Source organism: Pyrgilauda ruficollis, unplaced genomic scaffold (genome assembly GCF_017590135.1).
Source record: "Pyrgilauda ruficollis isolate IOZ18807 unplaced genomic scaffold, ASM1759013v1 scaffold20, whole genome shotgun sequence".
In the NCBI taxonomy this organism is placed as follows: Eukaryota; Metazoa; Chordata; class Aves; order Passeriformes; family Passeridae; genus Pyrgilauda; species Pyrgilauda ruficollis.
The window spans coordinates 5,249,330-5,274,156 of record NW_024519207.1 but is presented as its reverse complement, the minus strand read 5'-3'; the positions used below and the strand labels follow the sequence as shown (position 1 = coordinate 5,274,156).

The following is a 24,827-nucleotide window of genomic DNA, read 5'->3' as shown; positions in this document are numbered from 1 at the left end:
CCCTGGCTCTGATCCAGTCCTGCAAAAGCTCCTTGACCATCGCTGGGAATGCTGACACCCCTGAGACTGACAGAAAAACTCTGCATTTCTCTGGCTTTCATACAGAGGAGTAATTTGTCCCAAAGCCCAGAATGTGGAGCAATCTCTGGTGTATTTGGTTCGATTAGAGAATATGTTAATTATGGTAATAATGCAACTAATATGGCTTAGAGAAGCAAGTCTCAAATAGTGCTTATGATTTCCTGCTTTTCCTTTGCATGCTGCCCAAACAGAGAGTTGATTAGAAATCAGCATAAATGTAGGTATTTAGGTATTTAATTTTTGTTAAGTGACCATTTACATTTCACGTTTCTGCGCATTTTTGTCTTTTCTGCAGATAAGTTTTTTGTACATGGAAAAGTGGATAAGATAATCTGACACCTGAAATTTTCTGTGTTTACTGAAGCTTTTCAGGCTGCACCATAGTTACATATATTTTCTAATTATTAAATCAAAATGTGAGAAAAGACCTCTTATGATAGGGTGGAAAAAACTTGGATGCCTAAAATTATCTGTCACTTTTTAAAATAATAGAGATGTTCCCTCTTTCTTAAATCACTGTTCTGTGCTGCTGACCCAAAAGTGACATCTACTGTCTTTTCTGCCTGTGAATCTCACCTTCAAGAAACAATTTTTTTGTCAAGTTTTTTCTCACTTTTCCACTCTCATCTGCTTTTCTGTGTCGCCAGAGGAAGAGGCGGAAAACAGCTATTATACTTACAGCAGGGAGAAAGAAATTGTGTGTGTATTCACTGCCAGCAAACACAAAGCCCGATTGTAGACAGAACAGGACCACGAAAAGATCTCATCCTAGAAAATGAGGCATTGTCATCATGAACCCTTGCATTTCCCTGTGAGGCTGGGACTTGGAAAACATGCAATTGACTCTATGTTTCCTGGTGGTTGAAAGGGTAGGAATTGGCAAAAAAACCCTACAGGAATTTAGAATTAATGTCCAGGCAGTGCAAGGGTGCAAAAAGATGGTAACAGTGAGAAAAAGAGCCATCCAGACTCTCAGGAAAGGATAACTTCAGAACAATCTATTTCTTAACCATCAATATCCATTGGCTTCCTCCTTTTTAGCCTATAAATCTTGCCAACCACCCTGACCCACTGAGACCTTTGATGGAAATACAGTAATTTAAATCCAATGTAATCCATTCTTTAATGATAGAGCATGCAGGAAAAGCTTACATGGGCTTGCCTGTACATGTAATTAGTAGATCAGAGGAACAAAACAATTAATTTCTCTCTGACCAGTTCAAGGAGATAAATATTTATTTAATCCAAATTAAAATGTTTCTTATTTATTACTTCTTCTAGCCCAAACCCTGGTATATGATTAGAGCTGGGCAAAAAGCAATATTCATGTCCCACAAATGCACACTAATTAGAAGAGAACCAAAGGAATCTGCATTGGGGTGAAGTTACTGACTTCAACTGTTCCAGATTTTTGCAAAGAACCTTTTGTTGAAGTCTGCAACCTGCCAGCTGCCATCGCCCACCTCAGGTGAGTGGTGTGCACTCCAGTACAAATCAGCTGTAGTTCCCAGGACAAGCACTCATGGGTTGTGACCAGAAATTCCAACCTGGGTTAGGTAGATCTTTCCACAATGGAAAGCAGCTGGTACGTTTTCCCACCTCTTTTTCCTTTCCTCTGAGGAAAACATCTGTTTCTAACAAATCGGGAGGTGAATGAAGCTCCCAGCTGCCTAAGAGGACTGGGCAGCTGCTGTTGTGTCAGGCAGTGTGAGATTGCTCCCCTCACTGGGCAGTGCTGAATGGGAATGCAGAAGCAGACAGAGTCCTTCTGGAACATCACAGATACATGTCAAAAGTGATGGCAGTGAGGATTTTCTCTGACGAGAAACTTATTCCTTGCAATAAGCAGCTCTAAAAGTCATCTCTAAATGCTAAGAGATAAAACTGTGCTGTTGGGAGTTACAGTCTCTCCACCTTGCATGAATACTAAATTTGTTCTTCTTCCAGGAAAAAGAAAAGAGAAGAAAAAAATACCTCACCATATCAGCAATTAAAGCATTGTGCTGGGAATCTGTGCTATACGTTCCAGGAATTTTAGAACTGGTGTGAATGGCAGGCAAGGAACAAGAGAGATAATGATTGTAAAGGCAGAACATGGTTTAAAAAAATATATTAATACATAGCATATCTGAATGCAAAAAGGCTTAGCCAATGTTTCACATGGAAACCCCCAGCTGAAGGTGAAATGCAAAGAAATATCTTTTAGTCATTTTGGGCAGCCGTTGACAGGTAAGATTTCCTGTAAAATGGATGACAACATTGACCTTTAAAAAATTATCACCAGATAGCAGAACAAAGCTTTCCTCTGTTTATCCTTCGGGGACTGGGAGCTGCACACAGACGGGATGCCAAAACAAGACAAAAAATGCTTGGTATTTTTCAGTGTGCTGGAGAGCTACATGCACCATGAGACAATCAAATTTGAAATAAAGCTTTAGGAACACAGAAATAACATGCTCATGAAATGTCCTGATTTTTACAAGCAGCAGCACTCTGGGCAGAACCCTGCCTACAGAAAGGGCTCCATTAATTCCTGTTAATGGGGTTGCCTCTCTCCAAAGGTGATTTTCAGGCAGACTGAAAAATTAAAAAGGAGATTTGTCCCCTAACACCAGGAACCAGTGCTGACTGCACACAAAGAAACCAGGAGAGAAGTGTCCTAAAATTATGCCCTGTGGCAGCCTCTTAACAATAGGCAGGCAGGCATATGTATTTCAGGAGTATTGTTTTAATTACTCGTACAGACTCTGTGGATGAATTAACAATTTCCTGTTACACTCTCTGTAGCTCCAGCAATCCTCGTGGCCTTTAGAACTCAGACTCTGAAGCCACATCAGCCAAGCACCCCCTAGCAGCAGGGAATGGTGAAGTCCCAGCTCATATGGGGAGGGCACGAACGACTTCCATCTTCTGACACTTGGCTACCTAACTACTGAAAGGAAAGGAATTCTTAAAAGCATTCTCATTTAACTATCTTGCCCCTTTTCTTTGTAAAGTACATAGAGTGTACCTCTAAGGAGTAAGAACTTCCTTTCCTTTTTTATTCTGTTTGATGAGAGGCTTGTCTAAACCTGCCCTTTACAGAAGCATGGCAGAAACTAGTTGCTGTGTGCACTGCTACCAGTGACCCCTTGTGGAAGCAGATTATCTCCTCCTGGTTCATAAATCTACCTGTCAACCCCACCTGGAGAGCAGACAACTCATCAGTATGGATTACCGAAACCACTTGCTGTAGAAATAAAGCTACAGCAAGATAGATTAAAAAATAAAACAAAGATTCCCCTTGGGATGTGACAATTCCTTAACCTCAGCCTCAGAAAAAAATACAACCTTGAAATGGAGAACAGTGATCTGTAGAACCAGATGCTTGGAAGAGAAACATAGAAAAATGGCAAAGGAGCTTCAGCAACAATGCTTGATCCAATCTGGTTCAGAGCACAGGTTTACTTTATGGCTCATATTTATCACAGCCAACAAAGATGAAACTGTTCATTCCAAGGTTGCATCTATATTTCAAATTACAAATCCGTATGGTTAAGGGATTTAAAATTCTACCGTAAAATCTTGGTCAATATGATCACAGACCAAGGACACTTTTCTTCCTTTAATATAATAATGAAATATTTTGCTTATGACATTGGTGACTTATAAGTGGATTTAAAATAAGAACCTCAGAAAGAAGAAAAATACACTCAACAAATCATTCAGGAGTGACTTCTACATGTCATCTACATATTCTAAGCAGTTTACTCAAATGTTTGTTAGAAAAAAACAACTTTGATCCATGATATAGTGCAGTGGTGGGCAACAAAGATTATTTACATCAGGTTAGAGGCTTTTTTAATTTAGCACTTCTTTTTCTTTGGTTCCTGCACAGTGAGTTTTCCACATTAAAATTCACCTCACATAGGTGTCTGATTCCCTAATGGAGAAATTCATCTGATCCTGTTCAGGTTGCAGGACAATGACCAATTAAAAAGCCAACTCTTCTGGAAGAACAAGAAATTTATGAAGACAAAGGTTGGTCCAGGTATGTGGTCTGGGCATGTGTAGCTGGCCCTGCCTGTCCACCTAAAGCAGTCGAGCGGAGAAGCTCAGCTCCTACCCTTCTTTTCAAATCACAGGGATGAATCCAGCCTCCCTCCATGCTCAACTTGACATTTCCCCAGCAGTACATGTCAAAAGGTACATAAAAATGAAAGTTTAGAGTATTAATTAGCCAAGAATGGCTAAATATATAGCTCAAAGACTCTTCATGCTATGTCAGCACAAATCCACTGCCTTCTATAGGGTCATTAGCTCACCTGAGTCAGCATTGCAGTCTTTATCATTACAGACAATCTCAAATTTCCTGACCTTTTCAGTTGTGTGATAATGTTGATATAAACTTAAAGGAACTGTCATTTCTCTTTCTGAAACCCTTTTTCTCCTTGGATTGCAAGACCCTGAATCACAGGAAAGAGAAAGTGTATTTCTCAGTTGCCTAAGAGAAAATGACACCTGAGTCCAGCCTGATATACACAGGAACATCTTCTCTTACATCCAAAGGGAACTATATTCCTCAGAAGGCTGATATATTTCAAGTTTAGCTTAATAAAACTAAAACATTGGGGTTTTTTTCTATACTCTTCCTTTTAAACTTCCAATAAAAGTTTTGAAAAGAGTTTCTCTTTTAAATATATATTGGTACAGTTTAGACTGTTTTCAACATTCTCCAGTGTCATTGCAAGGAGCTCCCAAACACCAATAAATTAATGCTTGGGTTAAGTCTGTTTTGTGGACAGTAATTGTTTGGCCTTGCTTTATAGAACCAGAGTAAACCAAAATTAAACCCCCTACAAGAGACCACGTGTCAAAACACTGAACTGAAAAATGCAACCAAATGCTGCTGAGCTCCACTAACTCCTGTTTACACATTATCATCATCTCTGCAAAAGCACAAATACTCCTGAATGACAGTATTTAATGACTGGTGATCATGCAGAGAGCTGGGACATAAATAAACCTCATTAGGGAAAGTTACAGTGAGAATCAGATGTGCACTGTCTGCTATGTTACCAGCCCAAAGTATGTTCCTTTCCCCAGTAAAGAAAAGCCAAAGCATTTTTCTGTTTCACTGAGGAACCAGCTACCCAAACTGCTTTCAGGGGGGAGATGCTGATCGTAGGCATTTGTTCACTGAATTCTCCATAATGATACCTATTTGCCACTACAAGAATATAAGTGCCACCTTCCAGGTAGCTTCCTTTTAAAAAATAAAGGTAATTGAAAAACCTCACTTAGCATAATTTCATCACCTTTGTTTAATCTCATTTTTAAGTGGCTGACCTTAAATTCACATCAACCCCAAAATAAAAGGCCTCTGGCAGAGATGTTTGTAATGCATTTCACACAAAAGAAGGAACATATAAGCCAACAATCACAAAACAGAGCTCAATAGGATGCCTCTGTTTTGAAAATTTCATCTCTAATATGTACTGATGCACTTTTATCTAATCTTTTTTAAGGAAACCAATCCTAAAGAGCCTTCATCTTGCACACAGCCTGACAAGTTCAGTGGAAAAACCTCTGAATATAAAGACACCTTATGAGCAGAAGTTTGGAAGATAGGATGTTTATATGTTATGAGTGCAAACTATAAGCACAGCAGCATTCATCTGACTTATCTGAACTCCTACGCCTACACTACCCAAACAGGACAACCAGGTATGTGATGGGAGGGACACCCACACACCAGCACATCTCTCACTCGGAATTTCTCTCCCAGGGGCCACTCCTGGACAGCTTTATTGGCACCCAGCAGTACTTAGCCCCAGTGTGAGCAGGGCGTCTTGTGCATAGAGGAACACCACCATGTGAGCACAGCTATGGGAAAGCAGCTCCAAGCAGGAATGCTGAGCACCCTAACTGAGATCTACACTATCAGGGATTAAGGTCAGTAAGCAATGTATTAAAGTCAGTGCTGCCAGCCCCATGGGCCAAATGTCCTGTCTAAAAGCCTTCATGGCTGCCTGAGTCCATTTAAAATAAAAGAAGTAAGCAAAGAAAAACAACCATTTTTTCTCTTACAAGGGAAGCAAAGTAATCTTTCCATGTCAATTCTGAATGGCAGAGAATAAACTCATTTTACCCGAATGTGAGCAGCACCTCCAGACTTCCCTACTGTTCTCTCCCCATTACTTACAGCATATAAAAAGGGCAATTTAACTGAAGGAGTTTATATTTGGGGCTTTTTTCAGCACTGTTTCCAGAAACTAGCAGATGTCGCTTAATGATCTTTAGACATTAGATCATAAACCACACTCATTTCAAACACTGCAATCCAAGTGATTATTTGTATATCATTAAGCAACATTCTCAGAACAAGCTCAGTATATTTCCTTATTCTTGAATTTAAACATTCCTTATTGTTTTATTTAAATACAAAAATATTGAATAACCTTTTATTTCATATTTTTTAATTGACAGACTATGGACAAGGTTCTTTCCTTCCTTTCATTCCCTCTTCTCAGCAAAGCAATATACAAGCACAGTGTCATTACAAAGTGCAACATTTCTTCAGCTTCACAACACACTGACACAAAGCAGATGACATTTGTCCACACTGAAGCTCTGGATGAGCATTAGAACTGAATCTTACGAGTTTCCTTCTTCACAGAGTTACAAAGCCACTGGTCCTCACAAAGGGGAGTGCTTATTTTAAACTTCAGAAAGAGAACAACATTGTTTATTTGAAAGCGAAGATAGATGGGCTTGAGTCAGACAAGCGTGAGTATACCTGGGTGTGCATATATTTAGTAAGTAAAAAAACTGTCTGTATTTTCAAACATATAGAATCTGCATAGCTATATAAATATAAATATAGATATATGTTTGGAGACAGCAAGTCTTACATGCATCTATGCATGCATAACTACCTGTATATGCCCAGCTACACACAGATATTTATAACAGCATACATACATAATAACATGTGTTAAACAGTATAATACATATTAAGAAATACACATATACAAAGTAATATTTTCTTTCATAACATGAACTCAGATTCAGTTTTATCTAACTATCTACTGGAAATATTAGCTAGGCCTCTGATTCACTAGAACCACGCTTTTAAAAATTAATTACATAATATATGCTGAAAAGTGCCTAGATACATGACAGATAAATTAGTTTCATTTGAACACATGTAATGTATGAAGGAAATTAATTTAATAAACATTGTGGCTCTCATCCTGCAAAAGCATATATAAGTCCCAGTGAGTTCAGTTGTAATAACTAAAATTATTCATGGGCAAAAGAGTTTGCAGATCAAGGCTATATATGCGATTTGGTTGTTACATTATGTTAATTTTTGGATCTACTATTTCACCATAAAATCTGACAAGGCAGAGTCATTTATGAGACATAAATATAGAGAATTGAATTATAGGGAGTCCTCTACATACATAACAAGATCAATTATTAATTAACATTCAGAGATGAAGATATGTTGCTGTAGAGAAATTACTTAAGGGTGTCTATTGACAATGCTGGTCATGGGCTGGGATCCTTTCCATTCCCTCCGTATGGGCCACGGTAATTTAAACAGAGCACCTGGATACAACCTATCCCCTCACACTTACTGCACAGGGGATCTCCCTTCCCCTTGTCCCCCCACACTGTCACAGCCACTTACTGCGGCTGGAACAAGGCCCAGCCATGGATCACATTATCCTGCTTAGAGGAAGATAAAATCTCACCCCGTGACTGCTGCTGTAACTCAGGTGCAGAACTACCTTTCTGCTGATCAGACCCTGCGCTGGTGCAGTCAGCAGAGCTCTGCTGGCAGTAATGGAGCTGTACAGATCTACGCCTGTAAAAGACCCACCTCCTACACGCAAATTAGATCCAGACCAGCAGCAACCTGCCTGGACCTGCAGGATAGACCTCAGCTAATTTAGATGATCTAAAAAATTTGGATTGTGTTTGAGCATGATATCCAGACTTTCTCAGCAATATATTCCTTCCTTTGGGGACTCACAGGGGGTAACTCATCCCACGTACCACAGCAGTATGGGTTCGTCTCAGTGATCTGTGGACACCTCCCTCTGAGCTAGTCACTCACAGCTCCCTTCACCGTTACCAGAGAGAAACACTTTTAGGGTGTGATGAATCTGATTTATTTTGCCTGTCTATTTAAAGCTGAGATGATTCTTGTCCTAGAAATGCCTGTTTGTCTCCACTGGCTATATAGGGTGACTAGCTCTCACGCAGGTGACAAAAGTCCTCTCACCTATGTGATGGCTTCACTAGCAACAGTGCTCACACTTAGCAAAATAAAATACAAGTACCAAATGTTAACTAAAACCAAATCTTGAACAGACTAATACATGCATATTTCAAGATACAAGGCACAAATACTCTTCTACTCTGTGCTTTCTGGCCAGAGTTTCAGGAGTATGTAATTGCACAGGAGCAAGTGGCATTTATGAACAGCAGCAAAATTTGTTTTGTGTTCTGTTTTCAGCAGCCTTCACTGGAGGAAATTTTTTAAAGGACTACAAAAAAACCCAGATTTTTCATAGTGTTCCCCCTGCAGGCAAAGTCTTTCTGATCCTGAAATAGCCAGAAATTAGCTCTAACTGTGAAGCATAAAAATTAACATACTTCTACCAATATGTTTTCACTGTTATAAGTTTGCAACACAAGTCTACAGATGCCCCAACAGGGCAAAATGGGATAAAACAGAATGCCTCAATAAGATTAAATATAGGAAAATGTTTTTTGTAATGCTATATCCACAACTTTAAGCAGCCTAATGGAAACACTAATCCACAGCTGATCAGGTCACCTCCACCTCCACCTCCACTTGGCTTTATTTTGCTGAACCCTTAAAAGCCTTGTCCCATATTTTCCATGGAGCTGTCCCCTATTCCCTCTCAGCATTTGTAGTTACTGCAGAAATAATGCATTTTCCTAGGTGGTTAATAAAACCAGAAAAGGAATCAGCTCCAGATGGGTTACAAAATTGATGCCTTCCCCACCACCTTGCAGGCATTAACATTAGAAAGCTTTCTCAAGAAAGAGGAGGTTAGAATAGATGACAGAGAATACAGTAAAAATACCAATGTAATGTAAGCATAAATGCCATTAATAAATCAGAGACCCAGCACATAACTCCACATAGCAATTCCCAGAAAGATTGTCCTGATTGATAATAAGTACATAACTCCTCTGAACTTGCTAATTCGTTTCTGAGCAGTATGGACCCACTCCCTAATTTCAAAGTGCTGTCCTCTAACTCTTTGTGCTATGTAAAGTACACATTTGGACATGCTGAATTCTCTAATTAGTCTATAAATACTTGACTTTTACCCACTGCTTTGATAATTGCTGGGGAAAGGCCAAAGCATTTATGGTCAATCAGATGAAGAGGAAAGGAATATGGCCCTTTCAGCGAGTAAAATGTAAGGCATTCTGTGGCAAAGCAGAAGCTATTAGCAGGATCAATATTTCTCCTAGTACCTTAATAAATCATTATATCAAAGAACAGTTGCAGGATGAAGAAAACCTCATTCTACCAACAAGGATGCATCCAAATGAACAAATAAAACATCATTTAAATTACAAAGACCTAATTGGTGTACAAAGGCAAATGGCAAGCATAGAATACAGCCTCTGATGCTAGGCATGTAAACATTTTAAATCATTAGTGAAGGAAGAAAAGCAGAAAGACAAAGAAACAGCTATGCTAAGAGCTCTCCACGCATAATTTGCAAATTGGTAAATATTCATGAATCCACCACACCATAGCTGACTGATGGCACCATGTTTGGTGTAGATATCATAGGTGGCAGAAACAGAAGAGCACCTGGAAAACAGGAAGGCCTTTGATATCTTTATTATTGACTGAAAAAGAATCCCCTTGGTATTATTTGCATTGAGGCTTTTTCCTCTTCCCCTCCTTAGCTAGCACAGAATCAGCTTAGATTTGTAAACACTGGAATGAGAGAAGGGAAGAAATATTCTAATGGCTACTTTCAAGTAACAAAACATCTCCTCTCACCAGACATTGCTTACAGCCATCATCACATGTATCCACAAAGCCCTCTTGGCCACGTGACATAAATTCGAGTTTTGTCCAAGAAAACCACGATCAGGTCCTGCACAGTAGATAACCCTCCTACACATAAATATAAATATATACATGCATATATATGTGTACGAATATATGGCTGTGAGAAGAAGACCAGGCTCACAGTGTTGGCAAAACTACATGTTTCTATGGAACACACTTGTGCACGGCTTGTGAGCAGCCATCAGCACCTTTTTTGGAAATGCCAACTCACAGCACTCTTGTTTTATAGTGTAACCTTTTGATCTAATAGAGAAATTATGTAACCTAGTGGGGAAACAGACACTAGAGTAGCAACCCCATGGGTTCCACCAGGAGAAAAATGTAATATACTGTTGTGAGCAGCATTTGGGTTTATTCTTTTGTTTCAGTAATCTCGTTTTAGCTCTTTATTGAAAGAATATTACAGAAAAGCAAATGCTTCTCAGTTGTTCCGTTGCTACTTTTGATTCCTGTCACAGCTTTAGAAGCTTGTTCCTAATTTATTCGGAGGCAAAATTGTTGCCTTTGTGTAAAAGAATGATCTGCTGAAGGAATTTCATTGTGGAATTCAAAGTGGGTACTCTTTGGTTCTCCAGTTCAGATTTCATAAGCATCTAATTCCATAGATGTGATACTTTAGAAGGTCAATTGTCATGTGTCTGGAAAGCTGACAAGAAAGTAAACAATGCCAAACAGGAAGGGAGAAGGAGCATGCTGTAGCTACATGATATCTCCTCACCACACTTCAAACAGCAGACACCTTACCCATCTATCAAAATCCTCTGGAAAAGCAGAGTTTTGGCCATATGGCAATAGACCTTACAAGAGTCTGGCCATCTGCATTTCCACCATATGACCAGCTCTTTCAGTTAAGTAAGTGTAAAAATGGACAGTGCCTAAACTTTTCATGCTCTGAACCCTCTATAGAGATGTATTTATTTTCTCAAACTGTAATTTATTCTGGAAAGAGAAACAGATCAGTCTCTCCATAAGTTATGCCTCAAATCAGTTTGTTGGTTGATCCTCCTGTTGTAGAAAACATATAAATCCTGCATATAAATCCATATAAATCCTTTACAGAGCATAATATGCAAACTTTAGTAGTAAGGAAACTGCTCTAGTTCATATACTTAACTGCCTACAGGCATCCCAAGAGTTCTTCCTCTCTTCCTGAGAAGATCACGTATTCCTCAGCTCATCTCAGGCCTACTAACACGCATCAACATGATTTCTCTGGTAGCATCCCTGGACTATTTCGAAAAGCATTTGGAAACATGGCTTTTGCCAGCATCCCAACATATTACTTTTTGCTTGGCATGTATCAGCTTTGTGGACTGTAAACCTCTCAAAGCAGGGACTACTCCTATTTGTTTATGTCCTTAGTGGCCTAAATGCATTATCAGCTTTATTCCTCAACTTAGCAGCAGCTGAGGGGATCATTGTAAGCGCAACCCAAACTCCAGCGATCACGTCCAACAGGATCACAGGGGGAAGGCTAATGAAGCCAGTGTGCCCTTTCAATTCTATTAATTAATAGAAGTCCTTCTTTTTTCAGTACAGTAAAAAGATGGGCTAGTTCTTCAAATAAATAACCAAGAGTGATTGGGATGGTAGTAAATGGATTCAGCAGAGATTCAGGATTTTCTTATTCTAGTCAGCCTGAACAATTAATTAACAGCTTCCTTCTTTGTCATTAATTTTGTTGCCATAGTAGCCTCTGTAAGTGGTTTCTAACAAACAAGGAAGATTTATCTGTCACACTCTAAATCGATCAGAAAATGAATGATTTCACATTCATTTTTGTTTGATAATGATGGGTAAAGCACAGTGAATCATTACAACAGTGTTTTCTGAAAAGTGTGATGTGTCTGTTATCTTAAAAAGCAATCCTAAAGAACAGGCCCAGAGATTAAAAGTGAAGTGCCAGTTCTATGTAAACAAAATACTGTCTTCATTAAGAAATGACAACAATTTATAAATAATAAATAGAAAAAAAAGTTTCTAGATTTTTTTTCAACTCCAATTAAGCATATTTTGCTTAGATATAAACACTTCCATGCACTATTTTTTGCTCCAAATTCACAGCTGGTGAGAAACCATGGAGAAAAACACTGCAAGAGAATTTCCTGAAAAACTGAGTTAAAATTAATGAGTTTAAACAAAGGAATTTTCTTCCACTTTAGGTTGTTTGGATTGTAAAAAGAACAGAAATCCACAAGGGAGAAAGCACGGTGGGTAGGTACATATCTGCTAACTAAATTCAGACTAAGTTCTGCCCATCATCATGTGCCAGAGGTTTGGACATGTTTAGAGAACTGCAGGCTCCAACCTGCAAATTGGATCAATATGTTTCTTGCCTGATAAATTCCAGGAGGGAGATAACGGGTGCATTATTGAAAAAGGTTGTTGTTGCCTTTCTTCTGGAGGACAAGGTGACAGATTCTCTTAAAGCAGTAATGGCTCTTTGCTTCTTCACCAAACAATGCTTTGAAAAGGAATGTCGTTTCAAATCTTGTCCTATCTATAACCTGTCTCATCTGGAGTGGGGACCAGGGAAGAGTTGGCAACATAGTCAAATTACTCAGATTTCCTTGATTAAGAAGCTAGTAATAATCCCAAGGGCAAAATGCTCCAGTCACATCAGTCAACTCTTTCCATGAAGGAAAACAAAACAAACATGAAGGCAGTGGGACTTATGTTCCTCATTGTACTTGTCATTTTCCACATCCAAGCCAAGCGGGCTTGAATTTTTTGTCATACTATTGATACCCAAAGTAATTGACTCAGCTACAGACCATAACACAGTTAAATCTTACTAAGATCAAAGGTTTTTGTTCTTATCTCACCTATTGGAAGATCTAAAGTAAAAATTTTTGGTCACCTCCCATACTGATCAAGGAATATGAACAACAAAGTACTGGGGAGATCATGCAGTCATGAAAGCTGAGATGCCACAAATATAGAAGAACATCAAGACATCAAGTACATGCAAAATTTTCAATTTTCTATTAGAAATATTTCCATCAGTTTACATATTCACTTTTTTTGTTGCTCAGTTTCTCTCCTGGGACCAGCTCCTATAAGCTACCAAACTGTGGAAACAAAAGATGTAGAAATAAGGGGACTAAAGAGCAGGGTATTGCAGCTCTGTGCTGAGGGATATAAAGTTCTTGACATTGGTGAGCAGCACAGGGCCTTGTTTCTGACCCATTCCTCCTTCCACCACATCCCCCCAGATGCCTCAGTTCAATCATTTGCCTGGCTATACCCAAAACCATACTAGGATCATTAAAAAAAAATCTTTTAAAAAAATGGTTCTTTTAACATGAATCATTTCTCAGTTCCCACTTACAAAGAATCTGCTGAGCCTTTAAGCTCTGCCAAAGGGAGGGCAGCCTCTGGTGACGAGTGTGGAAATGAGAGCTGGAAGGCTCTCATATGCTCCCAGATCAGATCTGTGTAATACAGTATCGAAATAATATAAAAATGCAGCCTAAGCACAAAGAGCAAGTCTGATTCTCGTTCACTGTGGTTATTTTTAGCTGAACCTCTGCCTGTCCATCTATTACACCTTTCCTGGCAGAACAGGGGCAGTAGCAAATCTGAACCCACTTTTGAGCCAGCATAAAAGTTGGAGAGAAGTCACAAGAGGTAATTTCATTACGGGAAGTTTAATGAAAACCAGCAGCCGGACGGTGAAGCTGCACACAAATTGCTGCCTAGGGAGAAGGAGGCAGGCAGAGCAGCCAAGGTGAGCTGTGCCTGGGAACAGCTGATGGGCAGGTGTGGGCAGCCCTGCCAGCTGGCACCAACATGCAGCACGGGCAGCACAGGCTGCCCCTCGCCCAGGGGGACCTGAGGAGTAGCCAGGAAACTGAGGCGGGACATTTAAGGGACAGGGGACATCAATCCATTGAAGGAGGCTTCTCCTCTGCACACAGAGTACTCTGTTTCCAGGGCTCTGCGGTGCTTTAAATGTTGTGCAAAGTCTACCATAGCATGGTGTGGGTGATGACACCAGCCCGCTGTTTGTTCTGTTCTGGGTTGGAGACAACTGGAAGCCAGCAGTGCTGAGGCCAAGTTGACTGCATTGAGTCAGAGCTAATGAACACTGCCAATCATGGCAATTTATGAGCTTGTACTCAGCATCTTGCTAACTGTGCTACACAGCTTCTGGTTGGCTTGGAAAATGGACAGTGGGAACTCCTGCTCTGTGTAGAGGTAAAGCCTTAGCCTTAGGCCTATGGGCTCTCACTGAGCACCTGAATCCTGGCAGAATAAAATATAAACCAAAGATCTCATTTTGGAGGAAATTCTGCAGAGTGGAGTAGAAGTGGAGAACTAAGGAAGTGAGAAAGCCTCTGAATGAGCCATAGGCTACTAAGTTAAAACTCTACTTTGATTTGGGCTCCACTGTCCTAAGCACATCATGCGTTCAGTAGTGAGACTATCAGCAGTCAAGTGAATCTTCAGAATATGCAGTGAAACACCTCCAAAGAAACAAAATGCTGTCATAAAGGACATCCATGTTGACTTGTGGAGATTTTTTACTACTTTAAGACCTTAAAATACTATATTGCATTTGGCTATCAAACATTGACTTTTTTTCTGAAAGCCCATCCTGTGGCACTGCAGGCTGCCTGTTGACTGTGTGGCTCTTGACAAACTCCTGGGATAGAAATCCCAACCCACTTCAACCTCCACACAGATCTACAGGGGTGGAAAAGTCAAAGATGCATTAATGGTGGAAGGTTTGCAGGAGTGATCATCACAAAATCTGGAGGCAAAGGCCTCTAGCATTAAAGAGGAATGTTCCTGGAAGGATTATAGAAAGATCAGGGGTTCAAAATGCTTCAAGTCCCAGAACAAGTGAACAACCAGATCTCTCCGTATATTTACACTTCATTGGGAACAGATAGGGCACTTGATTGATCTCACTCATGTGTGACAGACACAAGAGCCTGACAGGAGCTGGTCTGCAGAACTTTGGCCAGGATTTCAGAAATATTGCTGAATAGCTCACACAACCCTCCGAAAAAAAAAAGAAAAAAAGAAAAAAAAATAAAAAAAAAAACCAAACAAACCAACCAACCAACCAAAAAAAAACGCCAAAAAAAAAAAAAAAAAAAAAAAAAAAAAAAAAAAAAACACAAAAAGAAAGGGATACTGGGCAATGGCATAAGAACACATTGCAGAATAAACTATGTCCTTAACTCTGTAATCATCTCTTCTCTCTTCTCCCCTTGTTTCCTTGTCACCTCAAAACAGTAAAAAAGCTAGGTGAAGAGAGCAACATGCAGGATGTTTTCATGGACTGACAGGAATACATAACATCATTACTAACTAAAGTGAATTAGTGGCCCTAAAACATTAAAGAATGGCATTATGAAACAATTAAGTCTCCTTTAAGCAAACCACATGATATCAGTCAATTTTACAAGCAGGGCACTATATTTCAGTCAGCCCTCTCCTAGATTTAATACTTGACCTTTGCATTCAAGATCCTTGGTCCCTCTGAAATGTTTTCTTTTATTCTCTTTAGTGCTGGTTCTTGTTTCAATCAGATCAGGTCAGGTTTTCTCTGAGACTGTAAGAATAGGGACATCTGAGTGCAACCTGTCAATACTGTCATAACTACCCTCAACTGCTCCTGTAATTCTAGTGCCTCTGGGAAGTCCCATATTATGAAAATTGTCTTTCAATGCCCTTCATCTAGTCTGTGTAACATTTTGTGTAGTTTTGTTAGAGGCTGCAAAGGTAGGAAAACGTCCTAAGAAAACCACTAAGTGCAATAGTAAGAAACCACTATTAGCAAGAGGGAGAAGAGAGTTGGTTTGCCACACATCAGGAGGAAAGCTATTTGCAGGATCAGAGAGCCACAAAGTGAACACTGAAGACAAAGGAATGGCAATTCAGTTCATAATAGGAAAAAACAGATTAGAAAGAACTGAAATAAGTTAAGATTTTTCAAATTGTCTAGGCCTTACAAATTTCACCCTAGAATACATATATCACTGACTGAGAAAATCTTAAAGCTGCTGGCAATTAACTTTGGGAGATGAGGTCAGAAACAGTTAACTTAGCAAACACTCAGTGGGAAATAACCAAATAGGCTTGCCTTGCTATGCGAGACCTGAGGTTAGCCAGTAGATCACAAGCTTCAGTAGTCACTGTCACATATGTATGAATATCATATTAGAAACATAAAGGAGAATGTTATCTACAAGACACAAGAGGGAATTTTCCTTTATAACTTTGTTTTGGAAAGAGTTCATAACCATAACCTTAGGTGAAGTGTTGGATGCCACATTTTAAGGAGGATGTAACCGACTGACAGTGACTACTCTTAAAAATATGACAAAAAATTGAAGGAATAGTTTGTTTATTAATGTAAAGAAGAAAAAACTTGGGGAAACATGACAAAACATGCTGAAAATTTCAAATATGGTTGCAAGAACAAATGGAATAATCTATTCCTCGTCATTGCAGGTAGGAGAGAAGTAACTCCCAAGTTAAGAAAAGAAAAAAAGCATTTTTCTAGTTGTAAGGAATATTAGGCATTGGAATGAATTGCTCAGAGAATCTCCATCAGTGGAGGCCCTCAGAAATGGGTCAGCCCCAGCTCTAATGGGAAGTGTCAGTACAAGTGATACAGCTGCAGGACCCTCAAGCTACTTCCTAATTTCCTAGGATAGCTCTAGGAAAAAAACCTGTGGCTACTTAGCTGAAGAACTTTTTTTTTTTGTTTGTTTATTCTAGGATATTTTGAGCAATAGTATGTATTACCTTTTCCTTAGTTAATTTTTAATAGTGTTCTGAAAGCCCAGAGTTAAAGAGTAGCTTGACCCAAGATAGTCTTTCATCTTTCCACTTTCATTTTTGCTGTTTGAGCAAAGTTGGTCAAGATTCCTCAGGTTCTCATAACACTTCTTGAACTCAATATTTGGTGGCCTTTTGGGGTTTTTTTCTGAATGTGGAATCAATAATATTAACTAGGAACACGTTCTTTCCTGAATGGTTGCCTACAGCCATTTTTAGGTAATTTCTTCCATATAGTCAATTAAGTTGACATAGTTTCTTTTAAGTTTTGCTTTTTGATTTGGGTTAGTTTTTTAATTGTGGCATCTAGTAGTGACTTCCTCTGTATTTTCCCTTTTCTAAGGGATTATTGAGCCTAGAAACCTGGGTCATTCTGGAGCAGTATACCTTGGGATTCTCAATCCCAGAAGTGCTACACCTGAGTCTAGAAAGAAAGCTGGAACTTCACCAAAATCAAGACTCTGCCTTACTATTACTTATGATATTGATTTGACTTTGCTCAGCTTTGAGTTCTGAAGATGAGCAAAGCTTGGTCCTAAATTAAACTGGTGTTGAAGAGTTTTTACAAGGCTGACAAAAAGGAACTGAATACTTATCACAGGCAGTTTCTAATGCTGATAACATTGTGACTATATTAATTGCAGGATCAAACTCACCATGATTCAGAAATTATGTGGCCAGTAGGATTAGGGTAGTGACCATCCCCTGCACTCAGCACTGCTGAGGCCACTCCTCAAGTGCTGTGTTCAGTTCCGGACCTGTCAAGAGCTGGTGCATGTCCAGAGCAGTGCAAGGAAGATGGTGAAGGTTCTAGAGCACAAGTCTTATGAGGAGTGGCTGAGGGAGCTGGGGTTGTTTAGCCTGGAGGAGGCTCAGGGAGATGTTACTGCTCTCTACAACAGCCTGAAAAGAGGTTGTTCTGAGGTGGGGTCAACCTCTTCTCCCAAATAACAAGTGACAGGGCAAGAGGAAATGGCCTTGAGTTGCACCCGGGGAGGTTTAGCTTAGATATTAGAGGAAATTTCTTCATTAGAAGAGTTGTCAAATATTGGAATATGTTGCCCAGGAAAGACAGCGGAGTTACCATCCCTGGAGGTACTTAAAAGATGTGTAGATGTGGCACTTAGGGCACATGATTTAGTGGTGGACTTAGCAGTGCTGCTGTAAGGTTGGACTTGATGATCTTAAAGGTCTTTTTCAACTTAAATGATTCTAAGATTCTATAATTTGCTCTCATGTAAACTAATTTCAAAAAAAAATCCATTAATGCTTACTATTTGAACAAGTAGCCTTTTTTCATACTTTAGCTAAAAATCAGGAGAAATGTTCATTTTGGTTGGTGCTCGGCCATATGAACAATCCTTGTTTTTTAAGTACTATCTCTTCAAATTTCACTGCTGTTTCTGGAGACTTGAACAGTGGTGACAGCATATTTCTCTTCTCAGCTGGAGAAGATGTTTTAACTGCCTTTCAGAAGGGAAATCAATTCATGTCTTTCTGTATATGGCAACAGACTCTCACTGGAGCTGTAGCTTATGACTTTTATCTTATTATGACACCTGCTTTGGTCAAGGGGATTACTCCTCCTGGAAGGTGTCAATACTGATGGTGTTTGGTTGAACAGCTGTCCTCCCTCTTCTATTATTATTATTCATGATGTGTGACTGATTCTTCTGAGGGCCTTAGGGATAAAAAACTTAGCAGTTCTTTGCTGTCTTTCTTTTAGAGGGACCTAATGGACAATTATTGTTTCTGAAGTGCACTACGGCCACCATTTCACCTCATCTATTGTTCAGCTATCTGTGTGCAGGCAGAATGTGAGCAATGAAAAGGTGCAAGATGTGCCATTATCCATATGCTGAGAGCCATCAGTGGCTCACTTAGTGCTTCTCCAACAGCGTCATTCATTACCCAGTATCACACTGAGAGGGTTTAACTGATGGAAGAGAGAGAAGGCACTAGCAGTGACTCCACTTGCACACAGCTGAGGATTGGGGTCATTTTGGCTGAGGGTGTAGCTCCATAATTAATTATTGAACTTTTAAATTCTGGGCTTATTTTACATAATTTGTATTATCTGAAAGTCATATTGACTATATTCATCTTCTTAATGCTGGTACTTGTATCAAGAATTTAGCAACACATGGAAGGTGAGGACAGGAAAAAGTATTTTAAAAGGGACCTATAAGATCTGCAATTGCTTATTCTGAAAAACAGATGAACAACTTAAATCAATTACAATGTAAAGTTATTTTCCCCTCTAATATTTGAAAGATTAACATGAAGAAAGTTACATTCAACTGTTCTCTAGCTTCACTATAAATAAGACATCAAAATGCTTCCTATGGAGCAATTAAGCGTAATGTGGATTTTATTTACAATACCCAAGTGTTGTGCAGGTCTGGAAAAGACTACATAGGGTGGCACTGAAAAATTTCACACTGGAAGATTAGATAAACATCTCTCTCTGATTATCGAGACAACTCTTGCTGGTAGTGAAGGCAAAAGAGCCAAATTATCTTTGGTGTCCCTAAGGTGTTCTTGACCATGGACATTAAAGATATCCCTTCTTTTTATATTTTGCCTCAGGAATTAAGATCAGCAAAGGTTATCATCAAAGTGCCACTTTGAAGCAGAAGATGATGGCACCAAAGTGAGGCAAATAAAGAGCCTTACTCCTAACCTGAGTCTATCAAAACATTGCTTAGTTTGAAGGAGTCTCTCGACTGGTTTCCTATTCTTCTGGGAAGTAGCTATCATTAAACAAAAGGGAAGTATTTAAGGATGTTTCCAGACTGTTCCTCCAGCAGAGGAGGTACTTGCAACCATTCCTAGAAATACCTTGAAAAGAACTCAAAACATAAAGTCCAGCAGAAGGTCAATCTGCTGTCTGGGTTGGTTGCTGGTTTGTTTTCCCTGCATACATATGAATTTCAGTCTCTTGCAGTTCCTCTGGCCACAGCTCTTACTCAGGTAAGCACACTGCCATTCTAGATTTTCTCATGATACCTTCTTCTGTGGCTCGCTGTGGGCAACAAGAAATCAGAGCGGGATGGTAACAGACATTCTGAGCCACCATTCAAAAATGAAAATTAAAAAATGCATATAAAATCATTGAATTGTTGAAGTTGGAAAAGGCCTCCAAGACAACCCTGAGTCCAACTGTTAACTCAGCATGGCCATGTTTCCTACTATGTCCCTAAGTGCCACATGCCCATGTTTTTTGGACACTTCCAGGAAGGGTGACTCCTCCACCTCCCTGGACAGCCTGTTCCAGTGCTGTTCCAATCCTTTATGTGAAGAAATTTTTCTTAATATCCAATCTAAACCTCACCTGGTACAACTTGAGGCTGTTTCCTCTCATCCCACTGCTTGTTATACGGGAGAAGAGACAAACTCCCACCTCACTATACCCTCCTTACAGGCAGTTGTAGAGAGTGATAAAGTCTTCCCTGAGCCTCCTTTTTTTTCAGACTAAACACCCCCAGCTCCCCCAGTCACTCCTTACAAGAATGTGCTCAAGTCCTTGCACCAGCTCATTGTGTTTGTAATTAGTTAGCACATAAGACTCATGATTTGGACACAAGAGTCTTTACAAAATCACAGTCTTTACAAAATCACAGTCTTGTTTGGATTTCTGTTCTAATAAAATACAACTTCCCCTCCATGGCAGCTTTGTGAAATTCACTTCCCCCACCTTCCCATTTTATCTTCCCATATTTCCTTCAAGCATCTAGCTTACAGATTTTCTCTAGCTACCAAACTATTTTGTTTCCATCTTTTCAATAATTCAAATATATGCATCAAATGCACACATGGCATATTTCCAGGCAGTAACATCCCCTTTCCTTCCTGACTCTTTGTTATATGTTAATTTACATATAAGATGCACAAAGATAACTGTGCTCCTTCAGAATCTTGGTTTGTGCACCAGCTCCCTCCACTTTCTCATTGCAACCCTCCATTGGAGCCTCTGGTGGAGCAGCTGAGCCCTGAGCAAAGCCTGGTGGCACAGAGAGTTTGGCCTTTGTGGCAGCACGGCTTTAAGGCATGGCTGCATTTTTATCCACTGCCGCAGCAGGTCCATGCGCAGCACTGGTATGGAGAGCAAAGGTAGAGTTGCCATGATTACAAGCTACAGTAGAAAATGTCCTCCCTAGACTATTCCTCTCCCTTCTCCCTTTCCCTCCCATATTTTTTGACAGATTTGTGTTTTGCCAGTGGTGAATTCTTCACTTGAGAAGCAGCAAGACAATGGAGCAGTGCTCCCCCCACCAAACTCCCCCAGGAGCCAGCCCACGCTGACCGTGTGCCCAGGAGGTTGTAACACAGGGACAGGGCAGAGCAGCCCAGCCCCAGGAGTCAGAGCCTCCTCATCCCATGTGGTGGCCATGAACATGTGTTTTCACAACTTTTGTTTTTCTCTGCTCTCTGTAAAACCAAGATACTTGTTTCACCACGGGAGTGTCAAGGGCAAAGATCTGAGGACACCCCAAGAGGTATTTAGTGACCCCAACAGAAAACTTTAGAAACCCGAGCAATACATTAATAAAACTCCAACAAAGCAAGCACAAGTAATGAAGATCTCAAGAAAAAGAGGCCTCTGTGGTGAATGAGTTGAGGGATCATATGCAGGAAATAAACAAGAGATTAAGAAAACAAGAGGAGGAGATACAAATGACAAAAAAAAAAAAAAAAAAAAAACAACCTTGAAATTTGCAGTGAAAGACATGGGATAAATGGAAATAGCTGACCCAGGTTATACTAATCATTTAGCTAGATCACTGTCCTGTTTCCATTCAACATCAATACCAGACACTGCAGAGGAGTGGTACAAGAGATACCTGCGCAGCTGAAGAAGAAGCTTCACCCAGACCCCAGGCTGAGGATCAGTGAGTTCAGCCTTATGCCACTGCTGTGTAACCACTGCAACTTCTTTATAAAGGTAAAATATGAAAAATATATCTATGATGGCATTCTTGTTAATGTAAATAGCTATTTCTGGCAATACCTTTTGATAATAGCTTGGGGCAATACTTTCCAAGGGGAAATTAGACCTTCTATGTCCTTTTCAGTAGAACTGTCTTGCCTTTTAATTTAATTGGTTTCCCTTTGCTTCTGCATTCTAATGAAGGTACAGCACATCCTTACCCAACTACTTTATGCCTCTTAATATACACACATCTAACATGTACATGTATCAAATGAATATCACATTTATCCTCTTTTTAAATGGCACAATACTAATTTGTATGTACATCACAAATTTCCAAGAACTAGACTGCTGAACAAGGAAACTTTTAAAATGTGTTTTAGACAAATGACTTGCCTAAAAATTCTCCACATGGCAGCTGTTGATTGCATTTTTATCACGTTATTAAGACACAGGCCCAACCTCACTTTGCTTTGGCAATTTCAGCAGTAACTCTTGGAAGCCTTAGGTGAGGCGTGATTCAAACAACACTCACGGACAGGTTCTGGAAAGGAAGATTTTATAAAGCCGCTGTTGCTACTAGTAAAGTACGCAAATGCCAACTGCAACTAGTTTTCTCCCTCTATCCCAAATGTCTTCCAGTGTTTCGCACTTCTTTCTCCCCACCCCCTGTCTAAGAAAACCACAAATTTTGCCTGAAGGGGTATCATCATTAAAGAAAGAAGCAGTGCAGTCAAAGCCTTAGGATGACACAGATCATTCAACAGTTGTTCAATTACAGTGAAAAGCTACTTATTTTTGAACACAGAGCTTTCACTCAACACAGGCCCAAGGCAGCATTATCAGATTTGTATCTGCAGTATCTCAACCAGTCTGATGTAGGGCTTTCGCTCATTACAGAAGCTGTGCCCTTGTGTGAGGTTTACATCTAGGTTCAAAGAGTTTCTAAAGTGTCTTGGAGCTGTGTTGGCTTTAAAAGGTATTATCATAATAATTTCCAAGAATGAATTAAAAGTTGTTTTGGATACCTCTCATCTCCTAAATCCATCTGATTTTGTTTAAGGTTTACTGGCTACTTTCCCTGCAGAATTCCTACAGACTAATAAAACAGTATGTGACTACAGAGTCAACAAGGAAAACAGTAACACCCAAAGCACGCCAAGGTAAACCAAGCAAATGAAATACAGTATATTCAAAAATGAACATTTTTTGAAAATTATTATTTAGGACATACAATTCCTACAGACCCCAAGTGTGACCGATAACAGGGTATGGACCAACCAGATGGAAAAGTTGATTCCCACATGTTTTTCTTAGCAGATTTCTATTTAAATGCTGTTCAGTACTAGCTTTGAAAGCAGTAAGAAATAAATTTTTTCTCTGTTACATAGCTGCATAGAAAAACATATTGAAATGCAGGGGAGTGTTTTCTACCCTCTAAATCAGAGTGATTGCTGGCCACACTATCATTTCAGCTGACAAGGACATAGCATTAGGTACATGCTTCTCACCACTTCTTGCCATGCTGCCACTACAGGAGTCAAGCTATTATTATTATGCTCTTTTTACAGTCTCTTAAATATAAACTTTTTTTTTTCATTTTTGCAAACTTTCCATGAACCTGAGCTCCTCCTGACCCAAAAGCCTCAGTAATTCTGCTGATGGTCTGCTAAGTGTGCTTCTGAAAATATCCACAGCTGTAACTGTGGTCAGCTGCTCACATATGAGCAACCTGGGTGGAAGTAATCGATTGCAGGGCCTTTTAGGGTCATGCAGCTCCAAAACATACTGAAAGGCATAGCAGTGAGAAGAAAATGACATACAGGCCCAATTCCTTTCTGCAGTTCAACTCTATAAACTGCAATTGTTCACTTCGAAGGAAAGACGAATGGGTTACTCTACATCTGTACAACAGTACAGAACAGAGTTATGTCCTAAGCATCTGGTGAGAAACAAAATGAATTTTTCACAACACTTTCTCCACCATAAAATTAGATTTGGCTTGCAGGCATTCAAGATAAAAAAGACAAGAAGTCAGCACAGGGGTCTACATGTTGAAATACTGTCCTGGTTCCAGCCAGGGCAAGGTTAATTTTTGCAGTAGCCAGGATGGGGTATGGCTAGGACCCAGAGGTTATCCTGTACCATCTCAGATCATCTTCCAAGGACAGGGGGAAGGGCTTGCTTCTGGACTGGGGTAGCATGGCAGAGAGAGTGGCTGTGTATTGTCAGAGGTTTCCATGGGGTCAGCAAGAAGGTTTCTTTCTCTTACACACTCCGTCATTAGTATTGTTGCTGTTACTGTTCATTTTCTTTACCTCATTGCTGTTTCCAGTAAACTGTTCTTATCTCAGTTTGTGATCTTTATCTTTTGTGACTCCCATTCTCCTCACCAGTCCACCATGGAGGAAAGGAAGGGGGAGAGGAAGGGGGGAATGAGGCAGGGAGAGAGGAGGGGAGTGAGTGACATATAGCTTGGAGTGGTTCCAGTGGGAACACTAAATTGGAGAATACCATTCCTAAACCATGACAAATAGTCAGGACACAATACATTTTACAGACCTGTACACAGGAAGGTAACTTCTCAGTGGCCCCATCACAGTATTTCCAAAGGAATGTTACAAATTCTCATGGCCAATCCTGCAAAAAGTGGAAAGTAGAGTTAAAACTAGGAAGTTTCCAAAGGAAAAGCAAATAAAATCAGCTGTCTCCTTGGATCCACAATGCTAAAAGTCAGAGTAGAATTGGTTTAGAGGATATTAAACATTTTACACTACAGGAGCAGCTAGATCATAACAATTATACAAATATAGCAAAGTCCAAGTTAAATAAAATGCAAAGTGGTAAGTTGTTTTTAAAGATATGTTTCAGGGTAAAAATTCAATGAATATATGG

General features: G+C 39.7%; 1 protein-coding gene across 3 annotated transcripts in view; it reads right to left on the bottom strand.

Moving 5' to 3' along the window:
* ENOX1 (ecto-NOX disulfide-thiol exchanger 1) overlaps positions 1–24,827 on the bottom strand; it is a 354,413-nt gene that overhangs the window by 218,618 nt on the left and 110,968 nt on the right. For all 3 annotated transcript variants that reach the window (XM_041467082.1, XM_041467084.1, XM_041467083.1), the window contains exon 3: positions 24,495–24,572. The gene's annotated coding sequence lies outside the window, so the exon portion shown is untranslated. The remainder of the gene's footprint in view (positions 1–24,494; positions 24,573–24,827) is intronic.